Genomic DNA, 8,645 nt, shown 5'->3' with positions numbered 1-8,645 from the left:
AAACACAGTTTTGTGTGTTGGAACGTCATATCAGGCTAGCGAATGTTGTGGGTCTTTTACCTAAACGCATAACTTCAATAGTGTTGTGAAGAACATTGAACCTAGAAAAACAAGATTACGAGTTGTTTATACCAACGATTAAAATATTATTTAAACCATTTCGATATTTTTTAGATGTGAAGAGACTTAGATCAGAGATGCCTGCCTGAAATGTTAAAAATTCGTCGTTTCCAAAGGGAAATAACCCAGAAAAAGTCACTTGAAATAGCTTTACAAATAATAATTTGTCCTCAACATTATCCAAAACTGCTCCAAAGTCCTGGATATAGGATGTCAGAAATTAAACGTTCATTTTCAACACGATTTATTGAGTCAAAGAAGCGTGTGTCGCTCTGTGGCTGGAGCCGAAAATTGGTAATTCTACGAATTGTTTGTAGTACTTGGTAGGTCTGACTTAGATAATACTGTGCCGTTCAAAGTTGTTATCAAAGTGCCAAATTAAGAGGCAGGCACTGGGATAAGATAAAGATCTGAAAAAAGTGTTTATGAAACAGTGCTAGACAAAGCAAGAACGAACCTATCGGGCAACCTCTTTGGTGTAATGGTAACACGTCTGACCGGTATTCAGGAGGTCTGAGGTTCGATCCCCGGTCGTCGAAGATTTTTTTAGAGGGGGGGGGGGAAGATAGCTTTTTTTATTTTCTTGTATTTCTCTTTTCTTGCCCTCTCTGGTACTGTTTCATACACAATTTATTTCAGATCTTCAAATAAAGATGATCGGAAAATACAAGAAAAGAATCATACAAAATTCCTCCCTTAACTCACTCAACCCTAACACCGACTATATCCATAGTATACCCGGGTTACATTAACCCCATGCATATTTATTACTTTTTTCTGAGACAAATTATAGACGTAGTATCAAAACTATTGATTTTTTATTTTTACATGTTAATGGCAGTTAAATAAAACTATCTATGCAAATGTTCATTTTTAATACATTTTTTTCCAGTTTTGAAAAGTAGCAAAAATCTCTAAGATTGAGTGAGTTAACCCTCTTCTTACCACCTACAGCAAAATCGTCACATTTATTACGACACAATGTAACTTTTTTCTTTTTCAGATTTATATTGTGTACATCACAATGATCTTTTTTTTAATTAATAAGAACATAAAGGTGTTTTGTAGAGAGATTGTTTGAGTTCTTTAAAAATCAATCTTTCTGCTGAGTAAGCCTGCCATTTTTGGGAAATTACTGAAAATGATTGGTAAGGAGGGAGTTAGTCAGCTGGTGATCGAGAGTATTCTATCCACTTTGTCTGACACTGTATTACAAACACCTTTTCGGTGGTTGTCGTTGGTGGTGTTGTTCTTTGTTGTGATTTTGTTTTTGTTTGCTTAGCATGTGTGCATATGTTCGTGTATGAATGTAAATGTATCTGTGATTGAGTTTGTGTGCATGTGTATGTCTTTGTTTCTTCATATGTATTCTCAAAATTGTCAAAAAGGAATGTTTGAATGACAATTAATATTGTAAAGCGCCGCTAGCACTAGTATGTGGAAGTTAGTAACGAAAGATTGAAAATGGAGAGGCTTCGCATGGGAACACAACAGACAATGGACGTTTCGCGTTCGTAGAAAACGGTAGGGGCTGCCTGAAGCCGGTGATCGTAAAACACTAACGAAAGAGTGAAAAGTGAAAATGGAGAGGCTTCGAATGAGAACAAAACAGACAATGGATGTTTCGGGTACAAACCTTTCGTCAGCACAACAATACACAAATTAACGTGGAAAACAAATAAAATAAAATGTAAAATAACTTGTCCTTTTCTGGGTCACCGTGACATTATCACATGTGGAGGCGTTACGTCATTGCAGGCGCGTTGCTCATGGTGTTTTAAATCTCTTTTTAAAATGTGATTTTGTTTGTTTTGTTTATACATTTAAAATCTATTTTAAGAAAATAAAAACGAAAGGACGAATACGAAATTAATATTGTTTGAATACACTTGCCTGGGTCACCATGATATTACCAAGTAAAACGATGATGCAATATCTTCTTTTTAGACAGAGACAACGCTATCACAGGCCACGTACTTATTTTTACACACGATTGTGGTACATAAGAAGCCTTTTGCAATGACTAAACCTTTCACCGTGTTTTTGAAGAACAGTCACTCTATATAAGTTTTCCTGACTACCGTAAAGTATTTGACAGCCTATATCGAACGATCTTTGGAAATTAATCAGACACTATTGGAATCCAGGTTGGGGGTTGGCAAAGGGTTAACACCCCTTTTCGTTAAACTCAAACCGTTACAGAAACGCAGACAGACAAACCAAATCCTTTTTTTAGCTTGGGCGACCGAAGAGTTTCTGGAATGACAGAATTTATGAATTAAAGAAGCTGATATACAGAGAAGTGGTAAGACCTGGAATGAGATTAAAAAGATAGCTCGGGACAGAGAAGGATGGAAACTGTTTGTCTGTGGCCTATACCCTGACCCAGGGTGAAAAAGGCAATGATGATGATGATGATGATGATGATGATGATGATGATGATGATGATGATTGGAATCCTTGCAAAGCTGTCCAGATTGATCGAGAAATCATATGAGGGAATGACTAGTCATGTAGTTAGTTCATGGAGGGAAACTTGTGCGGCTATGTGGTCTTATGGTATGACACTCGTTTTCGGATCGGAAGGTCCTGGGTTCGAGCCTCGCGCTCGGCGAATAGTTGAGTTTTTGGAAAAGGCTCTTTACGCACATTCTCTCACCGTACTCAGGTGTAAAATGAGTACCTGGCCGCTAACAGCGTTGTCTTAGTCCGAAAAATTGTAATATCGCCTAACAGGCGGCATGTCTCGTCCTAAATGGTAAATATTGCTGTTGACCAGGGACCCCTTGTAAAGCGCCTTGTAAAGCGCTTTGAGCACATTTAGTGGATATTGCGCTATATAAAGCTCAATTTTTTAAAAAACTGACTCGGGCGTTTGATGTGAAAACTGGGCATGGGGTACGACAGGGCTGCATTCTCTCACAGTTTCTGTTCCTACTCTCCATCGATTGGATCACACTAGAAACAAAAAGTAGAAAGAGAAACGAAATTCAGTGGAGTTTCTGGACTAAACTCGAAGACCTCGATTTTGCGAATGATCCTGCACCTCGTACACAAACCGACTAAGAGGACATATGTTTACAAAGCCAGGTATTGGAACAACCCCTTATTGCCCATGTGGAACCGACCATGAAACCACTTTACATGTGCTTATGGATTGCCCATTATACAACGTGCAACGTTCGAACCACTGGGTCACCCCTACCACACTCAACACAAAGCTCTATGGTGAGGCTGAGGACCTAAAGCGGACCACAGACTTCATAGCAGATATCGGACTGCAGCCATAGATGTCCATCAGAGGAACGAAGAAGAAGAAGAAGTACACAAACCCATAAACAGATGCAATCCAAACATCTAAATTGACCCAAACTTTATCGATAATAGGCCTCGACAGTTACAATATCATGTTGCTCTACTTATCACTACATGCACTTTCAGCACTCTCTCTCTCTCTCTCTCTCTCTCTCTCTCTCTCTCTATCTCCCTCAAACACACACACACACACACACACACACTCTACAACAACCACCACCGCATCTTTATCACGACCACTACTGCTACAATCACCACCACCACCACATCATTACTGCCACTACTACTTCAACCACCACCACCACATCATTATCATTATCACCACTACTACAACCACCACCACCACATCATCATCACTACCACTACTACTACTACTACTACTACTACTACTACTTAAATAAATACTTACTAACTACTACTACTACTACTACTACTAACTAACTACTTACTACTACTACTACTATAACAACCACCACACTACCACACTACACTCAACACACATCATCACTGCTACTACAACCATGCCACTACTACAACTACAACCACCACGTCCTTATCACTACCACTACTACTACTACTACTACTACTACTACTACTACTACTACTACTACTACTACTACTACTACTACTACTACTACTACTATACTATTACTACTACTACTACAACAACCACCAACACAACATCATCCTCACTACTACCATTAGGTTTTGGAGCTTTACTTCATTTGAAATAAGGAAACTTTTGGGGTTGTATTTGGCAATGTGTTCATATATAATAATATAGTTCTATACAACATTTAAATACAATACCAAATATCATCCCAATTCCATTTTTTTGTGTGCGGAAATTCCTCTTTCGGCATTGAATTTAATCCGAGTGGTGTCTGAAATTTCTGTGAGTCAAATTGAAAATTGGCGTCTCTGCAAATTTTACTATTCTCGTCAAATTTCCAATGCACGTATCTAAGGAGATATCTTTGCCCATTGATTTGTCTATGCGTGAAAACGGTGCCTCACTTCAAAGTCGATTTTCTCAAAACTTGGTTTTTACACACTTCCTACTTCAAACTGTCGTAGTTGGGCAATGAATAATCAGAATTTTATAAATTTGGTATCAAATTTTAAAGCAAAAATTAAGCTATGCTTGAGAACCAATAAACCAAAATTGAAAAGTCCGACTTAATACCGTTTCGAGGCGGAGGGTCACATAATAAAGTATGTATAAGTGGCTTGAATGTAGCATGAATGTAGCATTGTCTCATTGTTGTTTGCCTTCCATATTTTAAAAAGATCTTTTTAAATCCGGAATCATCTTGTTCCGAAACAGGTCTCATTATTTTAAAAACTGTGATATAATCAAGTTATTTGCTGGTTTGTTATTCTGTGTATATGCTTGATTGTGGGTTTCTTCTTCTTCATCTTCGTCTTCTTTTTCTTATCATTATTATTATTATTATTATTATTATTATTATTATTATTATTATTATTATTATTATTATTATTATTATTATTATTATTATTATTATTATTATTATTATTATTATTGATGTTGTTGATTTTATATAACCATTATTAAATATCCATCATGAAAGTACATAGCGGCTGCAACCAACATGACACGCATTAAAACAAATATTGACGGATTCGGATTTGATCGCTGACAACAAGTGTCTGCCTACCTACGTAATCAACCACCCCCCCCCCCCCCCCGCCCACGCTGTGTAAATAATACTGGAGACAAGCCAAGGCCGGCTGATTACGTCACAATAGAAACAATTTTATTTATTGGCAATAATCATTATAAAACTCGCTCTCTTAACCCTCTTCCGCACTAGGACAGGACTGTCCTGGGACAGTCCTGTCCCAAATCTGTAACATATAGAATTTAGAGGAATCTTCCGCACCTATTTGGACGGGACAAAACAGTCCCGTTGTGTCCCAGGCCGTTGTGAAATGCTACAAAATCAACGGGACAGGACTGTCCAGTCCCGTGTTCATATCGTTTGTGATAGTAGAAAAATATAGCAGACTTCCGCACTAGGACAAAAAAGTCCCAGACTTGGCGGCGCCGTGTCAAAATTGAAATGCCTGTCTTTATTTTCTGCACTACTACACTACAACTACTACTACTACTACTACTACTACTACTACTACTACTACTACTACTACTACTACTACTACTACTACTACTACTACTACTATACTACTACTACTACTACTATTACTACTACTACTACTACCTACTACTACTACTACTACTACTACTACTACTACTACTACTACTACTACTACTACTACTACTACTACTACTACTACTACTACTACTATTTCTATTGTTGCTTCTGCTGTGGCTAATGCCACTAATATAATAATACCTACATCCCTTATATTTTGTATTTATTTCCAATTCCATTGTATTTATTTTCCAACAATAGTCCACACTTTATTTTAGTTCACTTTCTATACTGCATTACACAGTTCCTTCCCGCCTCCCCTCTTTTGACTTAATTAATTACGCACCTTTATAAAATTTCTATTGCTCTGTTTTAATTCGCGCTTCCTCACAAAGTAGCAAACAATTTCCTGCCCATCAATGTTTTTGTTTATGCATCTTAACAACGCCACTACCACATTATCTCATTCGTCTGTAGTTTTTAATTCATCATGTGTTGTTGATGAAGGGGAAACCCGAAACGTCCATTTTATGTTTTCGTATATTAAACTGAAGCTTACATTCAATTTCACAGTTATAATTTATTTATTTATTTCAATTCTGAATATAAAAAAGCAAGAACAATTAAAAAAATAATTCTATTTGATGAAACCACGTACAGAAGGCATAGCATAACATAAATATATTCGGCAATTTAAAAACGTATGTTTATAAATATAATTTAAGAAGTGTCACACTTTGTGACACAGCAGTAACGTGTCTAAAACCGGTCGCAGATCTATTCGGTAACTTGTGGGATCAATTATCTTTATCGTTATTTATTTCGGGAATTCTCAATGAAAATATTTTAAAGTAAGTCCTTCTGAGCCACTTGGACTCATTGTAAGACAAATGAAGTCCTTTAGAGGCTTGTAGCCAATGGTGCAGGAGTTATTCCGGTTTCAATAGCATGAAGCGGACAATTAACGTATTTGTTTGAAAACCTTTGAACAGGACGCTAGTCTATCGCCGATTACTATCCCAGCTTGACAGGTACCCTTTTACACCTGAATGGAGTGAGTGATTGGAGTAAATTTTCTTGCTCTAGAAAGTACAAGTTGGCTTCGGTCGGAATCGAACACAGAACCTCTCAGTCCAGAGTACAACGCGCTAACCATGGTCCATCTTGCCTCCTAAGCTTATAAATCCGGAACTTATCCATGTTGCTGTAGCGTTGAGCAGACAGATAACAGTTTAAAATTTAAAAAAAATAAAATTCCCTTTATTCATCCCATAGGGGAATTTTTTCTCGATGGTCTATTCCAAGGGAAGACTGGAATAATCCAGGCGTCAGCCGCAATGCAGCGCCGCAAATTGAGCTAGGCGAGGTGACTTACTCAAGGCAACACAGCGCATCAGCGGGTGATCGAACTGATGCCTTTCGGGTACGAAGCAAAGACCGTACCACCGAGCCATGCTGACTTTCTATTATCCTCTTGAATGATGCTAGTCCGTCAAAGATTACTTTCGTCAGCGAACTGGTACTCATTTGCACCTGGGTAAAATGAGGTGATTCCAAGAAAGTCATTTTAAGATAAGATCGGAGATCACCATAGAGTCTACGGAATTGACCCTTGAGCAATCTTTGGGTCATTAAAGGATGCACCCAATATTGTTTTCTCTTTCAATTTGTCTTTTTTTTCACGTAGTAAAGCACAGAAATATGCAACCTCTATTTCATCCATTACTAGTAGTAGTAGTAGTAGTAGTAGTAGTAGTAGTATAGTAGTAAGTAGTAGTAGTAGTAGTAGTAGTAGTAGTAGTAGTAGTAGTAATAGTAGTAGTAGTAGTTGTTGTTGTTGTTGTTGTTATAGATGTAGTAGTCGTAATAGTAGATTAGTGGTAGTAGTAGTAGTAGTCGTAATAGTAGATTAGTGGTAGTAGCAGTAGTAGTAGTAGTAGTAGTAGTAGTAGTAGTAGTAGTTGTAGTAGTAGTAGTAGTAGTTGTTGTTGTAGTAGTAGTAGCAGCAGCAATAATATTACTCTTGCTATAAGAATATTTCATGATTATATAAATCTTATGTAAACAAATCCCATTGTACAGTGTAAAAAATCATTATCGTCATGTCGTATCTTATGTTGATTCATAAAATGTGAATTATTAGAGTTGTACCAAGGACTTATTTTTTAAATTATTAATTTATAATTCAAACTATTAAATAACTAATCTATTAATTAGAAGATTTTACATTATTATTATCACCATTTTAATTATCATTATTATTATTATTATTATTATTATTATTTATTATTATTATTATTATTATTATTATTATTATTATTATTATTATTATTATTATTATTATTATTATTATTTATTATCATTATCATTATTATTACTATTATTATTATTATTATTATTATTATTATTATTATTATTATTATTATATTATTATAATTATTATTATTATTATTATTATTATTATTATTATTATTATATTACTATTATTATCATTATTACTATCATTGTTTGCCTTGCTTTATTATTGATTTTATTTACTTGATTTGTTGATGAAAATATTATATTCTTGTATGAGTTATATTGACAATTGCCTACAAATAAACTTTTGAATCTTGTACAAAAAATAAAAAAATAATGCATTCGCGCAGGTGTGTCCCGGGACAGTCCTGTCCTAGTGCGGAACCCCTTTTGAATAGAAGTTTTCTCCAGTGGGACAGGACAAATTTGTCCTGGGACAGTTTTGTCCTAGTGCGGAAGGAGTCTTAACCCTCTTCCGCACTAGGACAGGACTGTCCTGGGACAGTCCTGTCCCAAATCTGTAACATATAGAATTTAGAGGAATCTTCCGCACCTATTGGGACGGGACAAAACAGTCCCGTTGTGTCCCAAGCCGTTGTGAAATGCTACAAATTCAACGGGACAGGACTATCTCAGTCCCGTGTTCATATCGTTTGTGATAGTAGAAAAATATAGCAGACTTCCGCACTAGGACAAAAAAGTCCCAGACTTGGCGGCGCCGTGACAAAATTGAAATGC

This window comes from Berghia stephanieae, chromosome 10 (genome assembly GCF_034508935.2).
Source record: "Berghia stephanieae isolate SIO BIC M18660-M18661 chromosome 10, UCSD_Bste_1.3, whole genome shotgun sequence".
NCBI classification, from domain to species: domain Eukaryota; kingdom Metazoa; phylum Mollusca; class Gastropoda; order Nudibranchia; family Aeolidiidae; genus Berghia; species Berghia stephanieae.
This window is presented reverse-complemented; position numbering follows the sequence as displayed.